The sequence below is a fragment of the Parasteatoda tepidariorum genome, chromosome 3, assembly GCF_043381705.1.
Source record: "Parasteatoda tepidariorum isolate YZ-2023 chromosome 3, CAS_Ptep_4.0, whole genome shotgun sequence".
NCBI classification, from domain to species: Eukaryota; Metazoa; Arthropoda; class Arachnida; order Araneae; family Theridiidae; genus Parasteatoda; species Parasteatoda tepidariorum.
Genome location: NC_092206.1, coordinates 55,023,607 through 55,047,821, shown reverse-complemented (window position 1 = coordinate 55,047,821; position 24,215 = coordinate 55,023,607). Strand labels below are relative to the sequence as shown.

At 28.9% G+C, this 24,215-nt stretch overlaps 1 protein-coding gene across 1 annotated transcript in view; it reads right to left on the bottom strand.

Annotated features, from left to right (window-relative positions):
* The window catches only part of LOC107453167 (uncharacterized), a 170,123-nt gene extending 146,188 nt beyond the window's left edge, over positions 1-23,935 (bottom strand). The window contains exon 1 of the mRNA XM_043040517.2: positions 23,546-23,935. The gene's annotated coding sequence lies outside the window, so the exon portion shown is untranslated. The remainder of the gene's footprint in view (positions 1-23,545) is intronic.
* Between the last annotated feature and the right edge of the window lie 280 nt (positions 23,936-24,215).

Genomic DNA, 24,215 nt, shown 5'->3' with positions numbered 1-24,215 from the left:
TTTATGCACAACAAATTATTATTATGGACCTGAAACTTTTTACAAATACTTATTTAAAAACATAATATGAAATTAAAAAATGTATAGCGAAATTAATCAAATTCGCATGTTTTCCTTTAATCTATGATTAAAAATATTGGATTGTTTTAATGATGTTCGTACCAGTTTTTTCAATCATTTGGTATATCACATTCGAATGCAGATATGATTTAAAAATAAATAAATAGTGGCGAAACAAGTTAAGTAGAAGGATGGGGGGAAACAAAAGAAAAAAGAAGTGAATGGATTTTTTCATGGGAAAACAATTTTATGAATGTCAAACCAATGAAATTCTCCATTTCTAATACATATCATGGATGTAATCAACAATCATGTCAACAATAATCTCAGATGTTTAAATATATTAATATTGAAAAGCACGCTTCAAACTATTTTCTATTATTTCCAACATCATTGTTATTTCATTGTGCTGTTCATGTTATAATGCTGATTAACTGACTAAATCTCCCACAAATTACCTGCTTTTTATTAGTTGACATGGTTTTGCGAAGTTCTTTTGCCGTGGAAAATTAAAAAGCCCTAGTGTAACTGCCTTGCACTTGAAGCAAAGCTTTAATTTTAAACTATGCACGACCTTTTGAAATGAAGAATTATCCGAGCTTTGAAATAGACAAATAACGTAAATAGTTTAAAAGTTATTATTTTTTTTTAAAAAAATCAACAATTTGGCAACATTTTCCAACCTAGATTAAATTTTTTTAAATTAATGCCTTATTATCTTTTTTTTTCTTTGCAAATTTTTATAAATTTTTTTTTTTTTATTGGAGTAAATTTTTGAATATAAAATTAAACCGAAAACAATGTTTTTATTTTCTCAAAAATAAAGCTTTTTTCAATCCATTTTCAAAACAATATATGAATATAGGCTAAATTTACTCTAACAGTCATAAATAACTGATGCAAACTCATAGCTGTTATGAAAATAACGTATCATTTTTTTTAAAAAAGAATTAAATCATGCGGTTACATAACCTTCGAAAAATATAGTGGGTCGGTATAGAGGGTACCGACTCCCCTTAAAGTAAATCCCTCTAATAAAAATAATTTCCTCTGGAACCATGCACGTATATTTCAAGTCTTAAACCGTTCTTAAATTTCACTCTCTTTGATGTTTATTCAAATTGCTTTATTATTCAGCTATCACAAGTCCTCTTTTACCCATTTCTAAAGAAAAAATACTAATGAATTATTCATGAATCAAAAACTATGTTTTACACATTACACAACCACAAAGGAAATGTTCAACATTTGCCGATCAGATGAGAATGACAAAACGAGGGACTATTTAGAACAATATATCAGCGTGTTGACAGCTAATACTTACAAACACAATTATATCTAATCAATACACCCGTGAAACAAGGGGAAGAGAAAAAAAAGAGCCTGAGCATTCCTGTCTTATTTACTGATTGAGGTAACAGAGATCTAGGCGTCTTGGTAACGAGGTCGATACGAAGTAGACCGTTCCCTCATTAATATATTAATGATAATACCTTATGACCAAGACACAGTGTCACTAACCTTCGAACCCAATAAAAGCCGATGAGAATTTTGCATGTGCTCGCACACAGGATAAAGAAGGAGAATAATAAGTTACCTATCTTTCGTGTCAGAGTGCACTTGATTTCACTCTTTCACGTGACAATCTGTATTTCTCGTGTGGCATTCTTCAGGGAATATCAAATTGCGTCATTAACAGTAAACAAATTGGCTTAGGAGGCTTTGTAAATACCAATAAAGATGGTTAAATTAAACATCAGTAGAGAACATCAAATTTATTGATTAGCGAAATACAAATCGGCTAACATGGCTCAGTTAAACACTAATAGCAATGATCGATTGAATTACATCATGCAAAGAAATAATGTGCAATTATACTCACCGGAATGACGAAAATGTTTCCTACAGTATTTGTAACATTAAATAACTTGATTAACGAAATACAAATCGGCCCATGGGGCTCAGTGAAATACTAATAGCAATGTTTAATTTACATCGTGCGGGGATATCATACACATTTATTCTCACCGGAATGAGGATAATTTCTTATACAGTATTCCTTAGGAAGCATCAAATTACTTGCTTAACGAAATACAAATAATACTAATGGTAAGCGTTAAATTACGTCATGCGAAGAACCATACGAATTAATTAACCTTAATAAGGAGTAAATACTAATGGTAGTAAATACTAAATGGAAGTAAAATCTAATAACAGTAAATGCTAATATCAATGGTTAAGTTACATCACGTGGAGAAATCATACACATTTATTATACCGGACAGAGGAGAGTATCTCCTGCGGTATTCGTTAAGGAGCATCAAATTACTTTATTAACGAAATACAAATCGGCTCATATGGCTCAGTGAATACTAATAGAAATAGTTAAATTGCATCACGTGGTGATATCACTCGCATTTATTCTCATCGGAATGAAGAGTTCTTCTGCAGTATTCATTGGGAAATATCAAATTACTTAATTAATGAAATACAAATCATCTCATGTGGCTCAGTTAATACTAATAGCAATGGTTAAATTACATCATACAGAGAGATCATGCGAATCAATTATTGGAATTATGATAAGATAAGCTATCTTTCGCTTCATATTGACCTTCTTGATTTCAATTTTTCAAGTGACAACGTTTATTCCTTATGCTGCATTCTTTTGAAAATGACCATTTGTTTGATATGCTCAGAAATTAAAGCAATTAAAAATGCATAAGAACTCCTGCTCAGAAATGTCGTCGTTCGCGATTAGGAACGCTTCTGTATTATTACCTGCGCAAAAGCACACGAAAAAACAGTTCGTAATGTGAAAGCGCCTCTAGCCCCCTATGGCGACATGGATGTGGGTCCCTATGCAATTTTAATTCTGGTGACGTGCCCTAACTCCCTTAGATGTTTGTCGCAATATTTGCGTGATCTTCTGTTATAGATAACGTTTTTAAACTTGTTCATTTCGACAAAAAATGACCTGAAAATATAACTTAGAAAAAATTCCGTAGCTTTAGGAGTAAAACTAATTTCAGATTTGAAATCAATTAGGCAATATCAAGAATTTATATGAATGTAACAAAAAATTTTAAAAATTTTTTGAGTTACTAATTTTTAATTTCTTTACATTCTGTTTAAAGAAAATATGCTTGAATACATAAGTATATTGAATATATATAATTTTATGCAGATTTATTCAACGTTTTTAAGCATTAAAAGACGTAACTTCTTTGAAGAAAAAAAAATCGAAATTCCGTCACTACAAATTATTTTTCAGTAACTCAAAAAGAATTGTGCAAAATTTCAAGGTACCTAGAACTCATATTTAAAAAAAAAAATACTTTACTTTTAATTTTCATAAATAAAAGAAAAACTTCTTTAACTGCATTAGTATTCACTGCATATTGATTATTATGTTTGTATTTGGTGCATACATGATAAAGGTTAACCATTCCTAAACAGGACATGCCGTACTGATTAGTACTGATGATACATTATTTTTGGCAAAATGCGCAGTTTGAACTTTCCACTCTATATGCTAATAAACATGATTATTTCAACACGCTAGCGATACCGTTTTCGTTCCAATCAGCATGCGATGTTGAATTTCTACTCATTACTGAACCTTATAAAGAAATTGCGATGCTTATACTGGTATAAAAGCAAATTTTCCGAAGTTTTCAATTAAGTTGATGAATACTGATTTACTTGGGGTATGGTGTTTATTCGGTTAATATCTGTTAAAATTTGGAATCTTTTGCTATGAAGTATTTAGGCTGGTTCGAACCTCATTATTTATGGGATCTTGAGGGGTCTGGTCGAGAACTTTAATCCAAAGTTGGCATTTTACCATTCTTACAACTTCAAATAGTTTTGTGTTAGTATATCCTTGTGAACTTATTTGAAAATAAAAAAAAATTATGTTACAATAAATATTTTTTTTTTAAATAAAAACTTAACATTAGCACTTCTATAAATTTTCTTAGCAATTTTTCTTTTTTATTATGCTGATATCTTACACTTATTTCGATTTATTTATTACACATTTAATGAATGGTCAATTTTTTCATTAAACAACTCCCAAGACAGATTTGGAAAGTAATATCCGAATTATTTGTTTGTCATTTTTATTTGTTGGAATTTATTTGCATTTTCAAAATGGTAAATACAATAATAGGCATTTTAAGTTTTCATATAAACTGAATTATAATATATAATTATTTTAAACCGTAGAGGTTAAATTGAAATTTATTTTAAATATCCTTCAGGTTTCAGTAGCATTCCGAAAACACTGAATTTAAAAATGATCTGTAAAATCATTTCCCATTCCTTTGAATACCAAAGTAGAAAAAAATAGATTTACGGTAGGATATCGAAAATACTGAATCTGAAAATAATCTATAAAACCTGTTTTTCATTCCTTTGAATGTCAACATAAAATGAATGCATTTCGATAAGATGCCGAAAACTTGAAATTGGAAAAAGATCTGTAAAACCCGTTTCCCACCACTCTGTATACCAATGCAGAAAAAACACATTTACGATAAGATACCGAAATCACATCAGCATTTGTTGAATCAAATTCAAAGCGTAATGAATGAAATAAAATGTCAAAAATAGCATGTAGTGAGATAAGTATATTTACTAGCCTAGAAAATAATATGAACTAATTAAAATATTTACAATATTCGTATTTTTATGCTTGTGCTTTAAACCATATCAGTTAGATTTATTAAATTTCAATCCATATTCATAATTAATATTTTCTTGTTTTTTTGTTTTGTTTTACTATTATGCTTACATAAATAATAATATTCGAATATAGTTAATTCAATAAAAGTCTAACTGAATTTATATATTTTTTATAATAAATATGACAAAAAAAGCTTCGAAATATTGTACAATTTGCAAACTAATTTGGATAACGAGTTCGTTCTTTTGTAAGATTGTAAGTTATGCTACATCTGAAAGGTAACTACTATACATTTCATATAGAAAAGAATTTAAAGTGATTATCACTTTAAATATAAGAAACGCAATGGTTTAAAATCAAAAATTGACAAAACACGACGCACACAATAATTTTTTTTTTTTTTTTTTTAAATTTTGGACGTAAATTGTTGTTTTGAAATAAAGTAAAACACATTTTGAACAGCAAATCATAACACTGCTATGGTTGTAAATTAGGCAAAATTAGAAGAAAAAAACTTTAATAATTGTATGCACGCTTTGATACTAATAGAAAAAAAATTGCGGTGATAGGAGATTACAGTTGGTTGAGATGCCAATTCAATAAAATAACTATATTCGCAATAATTTTATGATGTTCCTATTTGAGTTCTTAGAATAAAATAAATAGAAGAATTAAAATAAAACAAATTTTAGAGAACAATTCCTAGTAATGCGATAGTTAGTAAGTATTGTAAAATTTAAAAGAGAACTCAAATATATTTCATATAATGCAGTTATATGAATGCAACTCCTTTCTATCCATAATTAATATTAGGAGACAACAGGCTTTAATTAATTAGACTTTATTTCTAAGTTAGTATTTTGCGCAGGACTGCATAGATTTGCTTGGGTGTATTTATTTAATAAATACCTCCAAGCAAATGTAAATCTATGTAAATGAAGAACCAGCAGCTCCATTTATATAACAAATGATTCAAGAACTCTTTTATCTTTTTCACTAATTCAGAATAACTCGAATTAAAAATCAAGCAGACAATGAAATCAGAAAATTAGTGTGTGAATTGTTCATTGTTTCATGTATATTTCATCTTCCTTATCTGTTTGTAGGACAACGACCCACATTTATAACTGTTTATTTTAACCGTTTATCTAAAATAACGAAAACATTAAAAAAAAGAATGAAAAAAAGATTATCATTTATTTTCTTAAAGAAAGTGCATTTCCGAAATGATAAGAATAAATGTATTTTGGGGTAAAGAGTCCAATATGAAGAAATAGTTTAATAATCTAAAACTCATGTGCGAATTGAAGGTCAAGGGTTGCTGATAGTATTAGGAGAACAGATACATGAGAATAGATACATGCTACTTTAAGAGAATAGATTAAGAGAATAGATACATGCTACTTTTTCATGCTTATAATGTATAATTTCATAAGCAAGAATAAAATATGTTATAGCTGCATAACATAGTGTAATTTCAATTAATTAACAATTCAATTAATTAATTCAATTAATTAATTCAATTAATTAATTCATTACAATATAATTAACAGTTTGAAAGAGGAAAATATTTTTATTTTAAATGTATTTCATTTATTTAAAATTAAAGAAAATTTACGTGAGACCGAAATTTACTGAAGTGAGTTTTCGTTCGCAAGCTGTAAATAATACGAAATTTTACTGTAACATATTTTTCCGATAAAATATGTTTTACTATGCTTAAAACTTAGCGAAAACCACATAGAGACTGTAATCACATTGCTTTAAACAACAACAGAATGTTTTATTTCCAAAGCATTTTACATGATTTAAAGCATTTAGAGAACACTGCTTGAGATACCTTTCAAAAATATATGGCATATTATCCTTCGATAAACATTACTTATCTGTTGAAGATAACTTATAACTCGATTTTTCTCTCTTAGGGTAAGTTAACTACTTTCTGATGAAAACTCGATATTCATTTTTTTGGTTATCACTTTTGTTTTTGCGCAAGAAAACGATTTTCTCATGTCAGAAGGTGACATCTGTTAACAAGAAGATATTTTTCCAGAAATTGAAAAAATACACATTTGGCCATCTTTTTTGTTATTTGTTTCATTGATAACTATGGTTCACGTGTTTGTTTCTGAGGCAAATTAACTTATTTATTCAGCTAGTGGGTGATAAGGTTGTCTAGGGTGGGCGGAATGTCGCGATTCCCTCCCCCCCTCCCTGACATTGCAAACGGTGTCACTGACCGTCGCTTGACGCATGAGCAGTTTGCCTTCCGCCCTGCAGGTCCCCTGAAAGTGGGCCCCTTTATAGGTTCTATATAGCTGAGATCGGGTTGCTGGTTTTGCTTTGACTCCTATGATACTAAATGAGCACGGTGCGTAGCGCGTAGTAATGCTCGTAAACATGACGTTGCATTAGTATGGGTGCACAACGGGGGCGTTGCCCGCTTGATGATAGGGGCCATAACGATGGGTACTTCAAATATTATCAAATTCTTCTGATAAAAAATTTCCATGCATTGAAATTAACTGTACAAATTTAGTTTCTAATTCATCCTTTATTTGCAAATAACTATTACTTATTATTCACTTTATGATTTAACCGATATAAATAGAATGACATTTTTAAAAGCGAAATAGCTACTAATCGAAACTTTAAAATATTTTTGCTTCTTATATTGAGGCAATTTATTTTATTTTATTTTAAATTTTAGTTAATTAATTTCATTTATTTTATTTGAAATTTATTTTAGTAAAATCAAACACGTCGCTTTTATTTTTAAATTTATGAGCTTGAGTATTATGAGTTACTATAGATTGCGGCCAGTTAAAAGTTTTTTGAACATTAAAGGCTATTGTGATCACAAGCAGGAGATTTTATCATCATATTTATCCATAAGCTAAATAAAACTAAAACTGAATCTAATTTGTTTTTTTTTTAATTAATTTTTCATGCCCCTAACCTATATTTTTACATTAAATATTTGTAGGAAAAAAATCAAAAAGTTATGGTTGTTTAATATTAAAAAACTACCAAAGACCGAACGTAAATAATTAAAAATGACATTAATTACATTAAAATTTATCATTCATACCACTAATATTAAAATTAGATTTTTAAAATCAAATCCCCCCCCCCATTTTTTTTTCTGAGCCCAATCAGAAACTTTTACTGTTTCTTGCAGACAAATTAAAATCTGTTTTCAGTCAATAAATCAATTTTGAAATCGAAAATTTTATAAATATTTTTTTTAAAATTATGCTAATTTAAAGAAACCGTTACTGCAATTTTTAGGTACTTAGAATTCTTTTATTCATACAAAGTTGAATGGCTTGAGGAAACATAATAATAAGCCACACTTTTTTCAAATACGGCATTTGTCCATCAAACTAATCTCTAGTATTGTTTTTAGATCGGAAACTTCTAAGTTTCTGAAAAAAAGTGAAAATATGCTTGTAATTATATTAAATTTCCTTAATATATACATTTTTACATTTTTTTTCTAATTTATTATAATATCATCCACCTTGTATTAAAAAACTAGCAATATTAAATGTTTAAATAAAAACTTCAATGCAATTTAAATTAAATAAGTAATTTTAAATTTAATTTTTATTAATAACGGAATAACTTTAATAGAGGATGAAAATAGCTAACCTTTTGAAGCAGAATTTCTATTAAACATATTTTTCCCCCCATTATTTTGTATTAATTTAGCTTAAAATAAGGGGAAAATATTATATTTAGCATTTTTATAATTTATGGTTATGAAATTCAGCATAAAACACATGAGTCTATTTCTACGTTAATGGCAAAATCTTCCAAACAGGGCTTACTTCCAAGCAATAATTTTTCAAATTTGCAGTTATTTAGATCTAAGAGAAACAGTTACTCCTCCTTGAAATTTCCTTAATTTACAAAATCAATTATTGATAAATTTGTGAACATGAATGAAAAAAAAAATTTCAAACTAAATTTTCTTTTAATTTTATATTTTAGTACAAATATAATTCCGATGATCTAACATTTTTTTAAAAACAATAAAACAGTTTTTTTTATTTAAAAAATACCAAAATATATTTTTGCTTGTTATTAGAGCGTCAGGAAAAAAATATATAAGAGGGACATCGGATTCCCATCTGCGTCGAAGTATTAAAGTAATGGAAACTTCCATTTCTGTAATTAAATCAAAAAAGTAAAATTATAAAAATTATTAAAAGCGGAATAAATAAATTTTAGAGAAAATCGAAGTCAAAATAATCAACAACAAAAATTCTCAAGACTCAAATCTGGAAGCACAAATAACATCTACAATTATTTATAAATAATGATAATAATAATAATAAAAATAAACAATAAAAAAATAATTATAATAAATAATAATAATAAATAATAATAATAAATAATAATAATAAATAAAAATAATAATGATAATAAATAATAATAATAATAACAATAAATAATAATAGTAATAAATAATAAAAATAACAATAAATAATAATAATAACAAATAATAATAACAAATAATAATAATAATAATATCAATAAAAAAAATTTAAAAAAACTAAAAAATAAAAAAGAAAGAACGAATGGCTCACCTTCAAAATTAGATCAATTTACAATGTAGTTTTTGTTCCATGCTAAAGTTTACATTTTGGTAAGACATAATACATCATACATATAATAACGTTACATCACTATACAATAACATTGCATCAGTGTTTATATTATGCTCCTTTCATTTTCATTGTGGAACGGACACTACTGGACTTAAAAAAAGTTTTATTTCTTAGCAATACAACCCTATTTACCCCCTTTGGAATTATCCCACCGTGACATCGTTATAAGATGTCTATGTGCACGGGGAAAGGAAACGGGGTAAAAAAAAAAGTAAAATAATAAAATAAAATAAAATTAGGAACACGCAAAAAGGTAACTTGAATTGATGTTAAGAAAACACATTGTTTAATTCAGTAACTCTTATGAATGAGTTGAAAAACGTGCAGCAATGGAGAAACTCACCTGTTGAGAACCATTATTTATTGCAGTTGTAGTACTCAAAAGTTTTTCACCTGAGTAGTAGTTACACGCAATTTATAACGAAATTACTGAATGGAGTTAACACTTTCAGAACTGATACTAAAACTACTTATTAAATAAATATAATTTTTTATTTTGTAAGCTATTCTAACAAGGTATTTTTTTCCTTTTCTTCTTTTCAAAACTTATTGATTTTACCATCAAAATTTTAAGATTATATCTTTTATCTTTATTTTACGACTTATTACTCTTTTATTAAATTTTTATACTAAAATATATGTTTTTGGTATGAATCACACCCACTGTATGGCAAACATGCATGGTCTTCTATAATCACCACCCATGCGTAGAATTCAAATCATCGCCAAGAATAAAATCAAAATAATTAACACATCAAGGGTTGCAAGTTTTATTTTTTTTTTATGACCGGCGGTGAGCAGCCAACCCAATTCTGAGTTTACGACTTTAAAAATTGAATTCCGTAGCCTTGTAATTTTTAATCCAACCCAGAGGACAAGGAAGCCCCCGGATCTAGCATTGGGGCATGAAAACTTTTGATAGAACTTACATTTGCGTTACATAGAGAGGAAAGCCATGAAATCTTCCCACGGCTAGTCCGATGGCAGAGGGATTATAACCCATGATCCTTCCACCACTGAGGGTACGTCAGCACTGTGGTCAGTGCGAGCCAAAAGCAGAATTCGTATCAACTAGCCACCACTAAGATTCACCTGAATACTCTATCCCCTGAACCACCACTGCTGGAGGTAGCGAATTAATAGTTAAGCGAGGAAAAAGCTACAGCGTTATCAATCCCTATTGTGCAATACATGATTAAAAATATCAAAACCTGTTTGACTGCAGGACAAATTGTGATGATGTATAACGAATTGCGATAAGCATTTATCGTAAATATCTAGCAATTAAATTGTTTATGTTTTCATTCCCGCCTTCCTTAATCGTGTTTCACCATTTTTTTATAAAAAAAAACACAGAACGTTTTTGATTTGTTCTCACTTAAATATCATTCTGAAGACCCCAGTCGAGAGAACAATTTTGACTTTATTTTTGCTAAAGGACTCTAAACACGCATATTAAAGGTTGACACACTATAGCACACCATGTATGACAAATGAAGATCCACTTGAACATGCGTGACATATAATTCTGGGAACAGGCGCTTAATTTGAAATTAAGAGCACATTAAAGTTTATAATAGAGCTTTTTGTTTCGGTTCCAGTAATCAAAAAAGTTATTTATTGAGATTATTTAAACGTTTTTATGTATATGAGGGCTGGGAATTGCGAATAATTGAGGAGTGACTTGTCCACAGACGTTATTGATCACATCTGTGGAGGAATTTTAAACGATAAATTTAATATCTTTTATTTACATTACATGTAATTTCAATAAAAGTATTAAGTATTAATAAATTTACATTAATTTTAAAAAGTTTAATTTGCTCTCTCTGAGATTTTCCCGTTAGGCTTTGACACTTTTGTCGTGAAGCATTTAAATAATAATACAGGTCAATGATTCTGATTAATGGAAAGGCATTTACAGTGTATTTTAAATCATAGAAACATGTGTAATATTAAATCATAAAAACCTGCGTATTTTAAATCATAAAAATATGTGTATTGAAGATTAAATTGCAGTGAACTGTGGAACTTTTTTTTTACAGCTGCATCAGCTTTTTTTTCTTTTCTTTTTTTTTATCGAAACGCTGATTTCACTCGGTTTCAATCGACTTCTCTTACCAAGCTACAGTTTTTTTTTAATGACATTTTGAGTCTATTTTTAGTTGAAATTTGCAGATTTGAAAAAAGTTATATATAACAGACTGGTAACGTGAATGTTTCGATAAGGGGAGCTTCTGGGAAAGTTATGGCATATCATCAAGATTAAAATTGCTGAGGAACTCGAGTCTGGAAATGTCATCATACGCCACTAAGGGCGTTTCCCTATAATGAACTGTTTCTTAGTATGCGTCTGAACAGGTCATAATAGAGAAAAGCCACAAGCCATGTATACCATACATCAATTAATAAAATTCGAAAATGTTTCCTTAATGATCTCAATATTTTTTGTTTAAGGATATCAAATAGATTCTCTTTACCTTTAGGTATGTTAACAGAATGGAAATGGGCTGTTTATTATTACTTTAAAAACTTTGTTTTCAATAATAGGGAAAATTTAAATAACAGTAACAATTTAACAAATTTTTATAAAAATAATCGATAAATTAAGCAACTACAAAAAAAAAATTTCATTACTCCCATAGACAAAACTAACAATAACTATGCAATCTTCTGTAAAAAAATCTAAAAAATCTATGAATAAGGAGTTAAAAATTCCTAAAAATGTTAAGTTAAGTAGTTTAAATAACAATATATGTATCATTAAAAAATTTTTTACTTTATATAATAGTTTGAAAATTAAAATTAGCAAAATAGAATTTCCTTACTTAATTATCAGTCCAAAATTTCATAAAATACTATTAAATTCAGAACAATCACATGTGGGTTTAATACTTACCTAACTAAACCTGGCAACATTTTCTCTAATTACTTGAATAAAATTGCTAACAATATTATTATAGAAGGTTTTTCTTGAATTATCACTAATAATCAGCCGATTTTAGAATTTATTATGCAAAATAAAATTAATTCTATTGCGACTTTCGATTTCCACGATTTCTTCAATGCATTCCCGATTCTAAACTAAAAGATGTTCTTTTGAGAATTTGATTTCAAAAATATCCTTAGTTACGATTTTGATTATTGGGAAATTTTAATTAATTTTTGTCTTTTTAATATTTATCTTTACAATGGAAAATATATTTTCATTCAAATTGATGGAACACCACAAGGATTTAATTTTTTATCTCTCTTAGCTAACTAGTTTTTTTCACAATTAAGAAAAAAATTATACTTTTAATATTAAATTTGTTTTTAGATTTATTGATGATTTAGTTATCTTCAATTTTCAAGATTATACAATTTTGTTAAATAATATTTACCTCGAGGAATTAATCTTGCTTCTTAAACATGATAATATTGATTTTAATTTTTTGCATTTAGGTATTAAAAAAGAAGAAAATACTGCATCGTTGATTTATGCGATAAAATAAATTATATTAATTTTAATATAAATAAACTAATTACTTGGGATTCTAATGTTTCTAAAAACATTTATTTAAATACCATTTTTTAATCAATTGAATAGAATTGAAAGAATATGTAGTAATGTTTATTTATCCAAAAATCAAATGGACGAACTCTTTCAAAGTTTGATAAAATATAATGGATACCAAACTAATGTAATTGAGTTTTGTATAAAATCATTAAGTTAATTTGATTGTATGTTATTATTATTAATAAATTTATTAAAAGCTTCTAAACTAAATTTATATTTCTGCCATGTACATATCCAATTCGGGTAAATTCGTGAATAAAAATCTGTACAAACAGGGCAAATCATTTTTCTTTCTTTTTTTTAAATAAATGTTAATCACCAAAATTGTATAATTAACTATCGACCTTTATTAACTATATTTTTGAACTATCCAGTATAATGTTAATGCCCAGCGTACATCCATTTTCGGGCCAATCCAAGGTAACTAAAAAATCAAACGCGCTTCAGTACTACAGTATGAATGCGCCATAAAAAATGCCTCACTTTACGCTTCAAACCTCTATTTACGCTTCTGTTTTCATATTTTGTAATCTGGCAAACTTATTACAAAAATATTTTAAATCGTTCTTAAAAGATTCCGGTACGTATCATTTGAATTCGCTACTTACTTTATATATTGCTTTTTGTGTTTTGTTCTGTATTTTTCTTACATTTATTTTATTTTCTATTTTTTGCTTGATATGTTTTATTTCGTATATTTTTTACTTAGTGTGTTCTATTTTCGTTTCAATTTAAGTGCTCCGCACACTATTGTATTGATATACTTTGCTTAGGCTACATTAATACAATATAAGAAAGCACTACTTTTTGCGGATATACTCGTATGAGCTGATGACGAGATTATATCATTGATAGAGATTACATCGAGATTATTTTCATTATTTTTTGCTTCCCAGATTTTTAATATTTTTTTAAATAAAAATTTATTTTTCAAAAATATTTTATTTTACAAAATTTTTTTCTTCCTTTTTCATCAATATTTATTATATTATTTTCCTTGTGTTCTCTACATTTTTAACTTATTTAATGAGTTCTTTATACTTGCGGCTTATGCCCAGTAAATAAAACTTATTAATTTTCTTCGTTTTTCTCTTTTCTTTTTATAGATTTTGTCTTTATAGTTTCCTAATTTTCTCCTTTTACATTACATTACTGGGCACTGCGTTTATTATATTGAATTTTCATGAAAATCGGCTGACTCATTAAATATTTCCGAAATTAAAATAAAATTAAAATTAAGTAAAATAGAAATAAAACAAATTTTTGCTGTTAAATTATGAAACAAAGTTTTGCTGCAAAAACATAAAACCGAAACATATTTGAGAAAATATTTTTAATCTTCGAAATCATTTAAGAATTCACAGTTTTATTTATTTACTTATTTCTTAAGCTTAGCAGATAGAAAAAAACAAAATATAATTTAGACTTTTTTTTTTCTTTATCCAAAAAACAACAATATCAATATCTGATCGAGATAAAAATCCAATATTTGTTTCAATTTTCACCAGGCATAGATATTTCAGGCTCAATTTTAGAGCCCCGGTGTATCTCATATTTCAAAATAATTTCTTATTAAACCTCTATTTTCTACTAAACAACCAATTTAAAACAGCCAATTTACAAAAAGTGTGAAGTACAGTTATTATGGGTAAATAAATAAATAAAATTTTATCTACTCCAATGTGTACTAAATTGTATTCACCTAGACCCACTCTATACGCTTTCTATTTTATACGATTCACCATTCACCACCTTTAAAGTTACAAATTTCTATTTTATAAATTAGAAAGAAGGCAATAATAAGAATAAAAATTGATAAATGTACCTTTTGAAATTTATAAATTGGAAATATTAAACTCATGGTTCTGAGCCAGGGGTGGCGAAACTGTTTGCACCAACGTGCCATTTTTTCAGAAAATTTTTTAATGAGGTCATAGACGTGCTGTCAAATAATTTTGACTTCATGATTATTGGGAAAATAATAATACTATCAAATCAAAACTACTAATTTACCATGAAAAAAAAACTTTTTTTTTCAATGTCTCAGTTATAAGCGTAATTAAACTTGATTGTTGTTGTTGTTGTTGTTAATTTACGTCGCATTAGAGCTGCACAATGGGCTATTGGCGACGGTCTGGGAAACATCCCGGAGGATGATCCGAAGACATGCCATCACAATTTTGATCCTCTGCAGAGGGGATGGCACCCCCGCTTCGGTAGCCCGACGACCTGCGCGCGAAGTCGAGCACTTTACGGTAGCACAGTTTAACGAGGACCAATACCGCACACCCTCGGTCCCTACGCAGACTGATCCAAGTGGTCACCCACCCGCACACTGACCGTAGCCAGAGATGCTTGACTTCGGTGATCTGCTGGGAACCGTGTCTTAACGATCAGTCCTCTGCGGGACTAATTCAACTCTGTTGTTGCAGATTAGTTGGCTTATATTAGGTTATATTAGGAACTTATATTAGGTTGTAAGATGTTAGTTAAGAAGGACTGTTAAATCTTTTTTTGCTGGTTATTTATTGTTAGCGTGTTTTTTATGGTTATTAAATGTTTGTTTTTTTGGCATTAGTTATTAATTTTTTGCTAATAATAGTTTATTTTATATTTAATAATTGTTTATCAGTGGCATGCCCAGAATAGTGTGTCGCGTGCCATAAATGACACGCGTGTCAGATAAAAAATACTTTATCTTCCTGCTGGCGCCATCTATAGGCAAACAATCAAATTCTAGTATACACAAACTTCACATTTAATATTATTCATTTTTACAAAAAAACGTTTACGATTTATGATAACTTCAATTGAGTAGCAGTAGCAGTTTCCAATAGTGTTCGGTTACGGAACTCTAAATTATTGAGCTTCTTTTGGCAATACCCCGAGTTTAATAAAGGAGGTATCCCCTATTGTAGTCCCTGAGTTCATTGAACAATCACGAATATACTAACCGAAAAATGTTTTTTAATTATTTTAAAAACATTTAATGAAATGAATGATTGTAACTATTGCTTAAACAATTAAAGCTTTTAAAATTAAATTTTATCTTCGACAGTTGAATTCATAAGTATGGAGCGGCAACGGAATTCATAGGTCTATGCATGAGCTTAAAATGAGCTGATTTATGATCGTCGGGAGAAAAGAAAAAAAGAACTGCTTATTTATGTTGAAACTAATGTTAGAAAAACGTGCTTAATATTTAATTAGTGCATTTTTTTTATTGAAAACCTCGATGAGAAATGTTGAAGGAATTTTTTTTATATAAATGGACATTTTTGGAATAGTGGAATTTTTTTAAAGATTTTTTTCAAAATTTTGTTATTTATATTTTCATTAGTAAATCATCTAAATATTTTCACAAAAATAACTGAAATATTAACTAAATTACGGATTGATGGTTAAATAATAAATACAATTAAATGTGTGATATATTATCACTGTTTAAAAAAAAAATCCATTACAGTGGGAATCCCTATGACTTTTTCACGGAACGCTAGGGTTCCTCGGAACACCATTTGAGATCCGCTGCAGTAGAGAACATACAATATGTGAAGAAATTTATCTGCTCAAAAACTTTCAGGGAATACGAAGTTTAGATTAGTTTACTATTAAAAATGTTCATGCGAAATATATTCTGACATTTTTATTTAAACATTCATTTCATTTTTATGAAAACCAAATTTTAGCATTCTCTAACAATTGGTGAAAACCGATTTTTTAAATTCATTATTGTAATAGATATACACACATTTGTTCTTGAATTTGCTGAAATCATTCTCATAAGTATAAACACAAGTGAATAAGATTGCTGATCTCTTCTCCACTCAATACTAATCAGTAGTGCTGCCATCTATTTTGTAAATAAGTGCATAAATGAGGCACAAGTGCACAATTAATTATATAAGAGGTGATCATTGCTGGTTGTAAACTAATATTGATTGTAGTAATTTCAAACATGAAAAGGAAGAACAATTTTTTCACAAATTTTTTTTAAAGTAAGGATAAATTTCATTTCAAAACGATATTTTGTTTTGAAAATTCCAAGTCAAATCATAATAATAATGGTATATACACAACAGTAGGTATAATATTTTGGTATGGCTGAGTAGGTATATATACATGGTATGGCTGAGTAGGTATATATACATGGTATGGCTGATTTATCTAAATAATTTTTTATGAGTAGCAATGTAAAAATATTAGTATTATGCAGAACATAGAACAAAGCTTTAACGCAAGTTGAAATGTTCGATTACAACTCGAATAATTCAACTTAATGAATTTCCACCGAATTCTAGGAAAGTACGAGTATTAACATTATAATTAAGAAAATTAAGTATTAGTTTCAAATTATACATTGTTATATTTTTATATTCGATTCAGCTTCTATTTTTCATGTTTTATTTTTATGTACAATTCTATATTTTTTATGAACAAGAACAGTGAAAGATACTTTGCTTAAAATTACATGTTTCCTCTTCAGTATAACTTAAGCTGAAAAAAGTTCAATCGTGATTAGATTAATTTGTGAAAAGTTATGACTTAAATAATTGTTATACTATTCATTCAAATAGCATTTTTGTTCACACAAGTATAAATATTTAACTAAGTAATTTTCATAACATTAAAAACTTTTAACCAACAGGATCTAATTTTTAACTAACCGAAGTCATAGTCGAGTCAGATTCCACAACTATGTACAAGGTTTTACAAAATTGAACCGGAATTATTCAATTTTCAAGTCAATTTATTCCTCTATTCAAGTCAATACTCTTGTCTTTATGAAAACACTATATCTTCGGAAGAAAAAAATAATCACAATAGTAACATTCGTGATTTGCTCTACTGAAATGTAAAATAAAAGCATTTTTTTAGAGTTTGTTTGAATTGTGCTCAAATATTTAAAGCATTGAAATTATACTATATCATTTATTTCATTTTTATTTTATAACTGTCGTTGAACAGCTGGCCCAATTCTGAGCTTACGACTACCAATGTTCAACTCCGTAGCTTTGTAGTTTTGAACCCAATCCAGAAGACAAGGGAACTCCTGGATTAAGTAATGGGAGAAATTTGCCTTTATGGGGGACTTTTTGATGGAACTAACCCGTATTTGCGTTACAGGGAGAGGAAAACCACGAAAACTTTCCCCCGGTTTGGTCGACACATCGGGGACCCATGATCCATCAACCTAACTAACTAACTCCCTGGCATTACAGTCCATGTTGAAACAATTTTCCTCCAAGGTCGTCTGTCTCCAACTCAGTGATTCTCAACCATTTTTTTGTGGCGGCACACTTTTAACGATTTCGAAATTTGACGGCACACGATGAAAAAAATTTGTTAAAAAGTTGTTTACCTATCTATAACACGCCGCGCTAAATAGTTCGTGATAATAATTTTGAATGTGAAATAAAATGATATGTACTACAAAAGCACATTTATCAACAGATTAATAATTTCTTTCGACTAGTTTTTTATTAGTTAGTAACAGTTATTTATTTTTGCTAGTTATTAACTGTTAGCTTGTTTTCTATAGTAATTAACTGTTAGTTTTTTTACATTAATTGTTATTTTTTGCTAATTATTAATTGTTAGCTTATCTTTTTGTTAGTTATCCTTTGTTAATTTGTTTTTATAACTAATAATTTGCTTAGCTTACTTTAATGATTAGCTTTTATTTCCGTTTGAAAGTTAATATTTAGCTTGCTTTCCTTTGTTAATTAGTAATTTTAATAGTCATTAAATTTCCTACATATTTTAACATTTTTTAAAATTGCTCACCAAAGACAATTTAAACACTTCCTTCTTATTTTAACTTATTTTATGATTGCCAGAGATAAAAAATAAAAAAAAAGCATTATAATTTTTATTGTATCATTTCTAATATTTGGGGCACATTTTAAGAATTGGGTGGCACACGAAAGTACCGCGGCACAGTGGTTGAGAATCACTGCTTTAGCTCTTTGTTTCCAGTTTCGGACTTTGCTTCGGAAGAATTTTAAGGTCTTTTTCCACCTCGTCTAACCATCTCTTGGCCGGCCTTCCTCTTTTCCTTTGGCCCTGGCACTGCCCCTTGAATATCTTCTTAGTGCCTCTGTTTTCCTCCATTCTCTCAAGGTGTCCTAGCCATTGAATTCTCTTTGCTTTTACATAATTTATTATATCTTTTTCCTTAAATAGTCTTGCAATTTCAAAATTGTATCGCCTTCTCCACAGNCAACCATGATAGTAACGCATATTAATATATGTGCTTAATTTTTGTAAGGATAGTGGTGATCAATATCTTTTAAAAATAATATTATAAAAGAAAAAGTAGTATATAATTGCTACCACTTTAAATATGAAAATAAAATCTTCCGGAAAATCCGGAAGAGTTGGCAGGTATGCAATAGTAACATACGTGCTTTGCTCAACTGAAATGTAAAATAAAAGCAATTTTTCAGAGTTAACTCTGAAAAACAAATTTGTTTGAATTGTGCTCCAATATTTAAAACATTGAAATTATACTGTCGTTGAACAGCTGGCCCAATTCTGAGTTTACGACTACCAATGTTCAACTCCGTAGCTTTGTAGTTTTGAACCCAATTCAGAGTACAAGGGATTAAGTAATGGGAAAAATTTGTTTTTATGGGGGACTTTTTGATGGAACTAACCCGCATTTGCGTTACAGGAAGAGGAAAACCACGAAAACTTTCCCCGGTTTGCTTGACACATCGGGGAGGTCTTTTTCTACCTCGGGTCTTTTTCTTCTATAGGTCTTTTTCTACCTCGTCTAACCATCTCTTGGACGGCCTTCCTCTTTTCCTTTGGCCCTGGCACTACTCCTTGAATATCTTCTTGCTGCCTCTGTTTTCCTCCATTCTCTCAAGGTGTCCTAGCCATTGAATTCTCTTTGCTTTTACATAATTTATTATATCTTTTTCCTTAAATAGTCTTGCAATTTCAAAATTGTATCGCCTTCTCCACAGATCACCCTCTTTGACAGGTCCAAAAATAGTTCTAAGAATTTTTCTCTCCCAGGAAATCAGCATTTTTTCTTGTTTCTGGGTTGGAGTCCATGTCTCTGATCCATAAATAATGGTTGTTCTGATTACAGTTTTATAAACCTGAAGCTTTGTTTTCGTCGTTTTTACTTTTAATGTTAGCAATCTCTTAAGTGCAACATAACTGCGATTTGCAGCAATTAGTATTTGCATAATCTCTGGCATAATATCATTGTTTTCAGTGACAACTAAACCCAAGTACTTAAATTCCCTAACTCGTCAAATTTTGTCATTTCATTAATTTGTAGTTCTATGTCCATATCCGTTCCCTTACAATCCATTATCATGATATAGTCTTTATTTATTTTTAAACCAAAAATACTAGCTTCCTTTAAGAAGGTCAACAAGGGCATTTTTACTTCTTGTTATCAATATTACATCATCGGCGAAAGCAAGGACTTGTTTCGTTCTATTAAAAATAGTACCTCCTCTATTTGATACTGTGTTACGCATCACTTTTTCAAGGCATACACATACATTAAACAACAAGGTCGACAGAATGTCACCCTGTCTCAATCCAGTCACAATATCAAATTCCCTGGATATTTTTTTTTTGTACCTTAACTTTCGCTTCAGTAGATGAAGTTGTCATTTTAATCAACCTGATTAATTTATGAGGGATGTTAAACTCGTGTAAGGTCTGTAGATTCGTCAACCACTGGGGATATTTATAGGTCAGCACTGTGGTCGGTGCGAGCCGGGTGCAGAATTAAATTATATTATTAGCATTTTGGAAAAAGTAACTTCTACATAGTACGCACAGGATCACCACGAGCTCATATTTTAGTGGGGAGGAGATATTTTAATCTGCTGAATAAAATTCCCAATATATTGATTCGGATTCTTTTTCCACAAAATTATAATTTAACTGCTCAATTTTTCATCCCTCATAATAGAACGAATAATTTCATTTTTTACAATTATGAATCTTCTGAGAGAATGAATGAATGCTACAATGAAAATAACAATTACGTAAAATATCAGTTTATTTGTAAACACTTTATTAGGATCGCATTCTTTAAACTACACAATCACCTAAATTTGTCAAATTTAGATAAAATTTTCAAATTCTTGAATGGTAAATTTTTTAGGAGGTCACAGACACTTATATTTCGGTGACCATAAGTATGTTTTTATTTATTTATTATTAATTTTGTAAAAAAATTGCCAACAAAAAAAAGTTTTTTTCCATTTTTTATTTCCTTACAAAGTTAAGAAGAATAAAAACACGCTGAAATAATTAAGCGCATTAAATTATCGATCAAAAAATTATTCAAAAACATATGCGTTAAATCTTTAAGAAAACAAAATTAAACCAACTCTAAAATGCGTCACTTCTCCAATTCTGATTAGACAACGTGCATGTTTGGTAGGTAGTGCAAGTAGAATAAATAGTTATCAGTGCAACAGTAAAAATCATATAAAGAAGCAAAAAGATCAACTCAAAGTATAGAGTCCTGTATCACGACAGATTTTAGGTCAAAATTTATTTTTTTAAATTTTCATTACAATATTAAAAGCGAATAAAGCATTTAAATTATTTCAGTTACTAACTACGTAATCAATGGATAAAGAGCGTTCGTAAACATGTTCTATAAATGCGCTATGCTGTTTGCAACCATGTATTAAAACTACCAATATATAATTGCGGCGTAACCTTATACTCCCTACGTAAATAAACAAGGTGGTGTAGTAATTGGCCTCCAAGAAAAAAGTTCATTTGCAGATAAGCAAAGGGAAAGGGAAAAAAGTTCATCGACCTTTTTCAACGTTTCCTGCTTTCAGCAATGCAATATGATTTTCGACGGCTGTCCGACTGATCTACTGTTCGACTGACTTTGACTTTTTTCTCTTATTAATAATAAAAACGTTTTATCATTTTATAAACACCATATTGCTATATATATTTATTAATACCCTCTCTTCTCGAAAATTTTGCATTTTCCAAATTTTGTTGAATTTATATTAATACATTATTTCCAGAATATTTTTTGAATTAATATATTATTTCTTATGATGAGTTGCATTGAAATTAAACATTTTATTGTTAGTTACTTGAAGAATTTATTACTTTTAAGTAATCGGTAAAGCCATCTTTTGAATAAAGGAGAAAGAATTGCTACAAATATTTTATCTCTTTACATTAAATAATTGTAAAAACCATTTGTTGGTCAACTTAACGCTACATTTTGATTTGCTGCAAAAAAAAAAAAGAAGAAGAAAAACTAAAAGGCAGAAAAACTTGAAATTATCCTTACTAAGGAGTGTAGAAAAGTGTACAGAAATTACGAAGGAATAAGAAAAGTGAACATTCAATATGTTCGAGAATTAATAGCAGTTAAACTTGTTGGAAAAAATACTATGTGGGCCGTCCTTCAGGCAGCAGGAATTTCACTAGAGTTGAAATTTTTCATGCTGAGAAGGATGCTTTTGTCGAAATTCAGATTTGATCCAAAGTTTTTGTAATTTTAAATGTCTTTCTTTTTTCTTTCGAATTTTTTTTCACTTTATAAGAGCACAATAGACAGAAGCATCCTATAGCTTACACGGAAACCAAAGAATTTTCCACCAAAAACTCTCTCCTGAACAAATTAAAAATGTGGCTTATCATTTGCTTGATCTTTACTTTTTATGAAGATAAAATAAAACCAAAGATAAGACACTGCGTGGAAATTCAACCTAATCTGCTTGCTAAATTTAAATTAAACTGCAGCAAATCATGTACAATATTGTACGTGTTGAAAAGAAATTCAAATGAACTATTCAATGAACGATTAGTAGCTCTACTAACATCTTTTTCTGAAAATAATAATATTTTTAAAACTACGAAGTCAGGTGACATAAAAACAAAAATAATCACAACAAATTCGATTAAAAGGATTTCGAAAAACTTGCAATGCATCTAAATATTTTATTCATTTATTTTTGCAAAAGCAGTTTCATGTCTTTTAAAATTAAAAATGTGACAACTTCAAGAATAGAAAGGGTGTTGTGATAAATATTTTTAAATGCTATAAGTAAAATAGATTTATATATCTGCGAATCTGAATACATTATGCAATCTGATAGTATTTGAAACGTGGTATTAACTATGCATATTTTACTTTTAACAGTAATAGAATATAAAATGTTTTTTTATGAATATTATTAATTACTGAATTCGGATAAAGTGCTTTTTCTTTAATGCTGATAAATGTGAATATTAGTTACTATTTTTAATTTAACCAATTTTAAATTTCTAGTTTATTTCCGGGAATTAGTTTTCATACATTACAGTTTAATTTACTACTATACTAAAAGAAAAATATTCATAAATATTCTTAAATCCTGCTTTACGTGTGTTTCACGAAATAAATTCGTTAAAAAGTATTAGTTCTTCATTATAACTCGTGAAATAGATTCGTTAGAAAGTTCTTTAATATAACTCGTTCTTTAATATAACTCGTAAAATAATGTACTAATTGCAAAATTGATTAAAAATTAACAAGATAGTTTGAAATAAGTTACTTACATCGAAGTTTTCTACAACATTAAAACGGGAACAATAAGTATCCATGAACAAGGCACACAAATATTGTCCACATGTAACATAAATTTTCAAAATCGATTATTACCCAATAAATTCAGTTTTCACTATCCCGTTGGTAACTTGTATACATGCCTCTCGACCGATGTTTTGAAGTAAGAATGACCCTACCTGCTTTGAGATTTTTCGCAAGGGGGTTCAGTGACCTAAGGGAAAGGGGTCATAGTTCATGAAGAAGGAAAGGGGAGAACCTAAACACCCCAGAAGAAGTAAAAATTTCGACTCTTGTTTTGATGTCTACAAATGTCGAGGAGTGGGACGGGTTTCCCCTTCAACGGGAAGTTGCGCCCCGCATTAAGCCTCTTTCTGTCTGTCTGGGCCTTTTGCCGTTAACTAATTCGAAATGGAATTTCTTCTGCATTGTGGTTCTGAAAGGTTTTTATTTTTCTGTTTTGGGGGGTGGAAAAAAATGTGTTTTCTTCTACACTTGTTTTTCCAAGAGGGTTAGATTTCTTCCCCGAGTGTTGACTCCATAATTCCAGTTTGAAAGGGATGCTTTTTACTTTTGAAGATAATAAAGTTTTTATCTCACATATTTTTATTTTTTTTAAATGAAAGAGGACTGAAATACCACAGAAAAATAAAAGAGATAGTC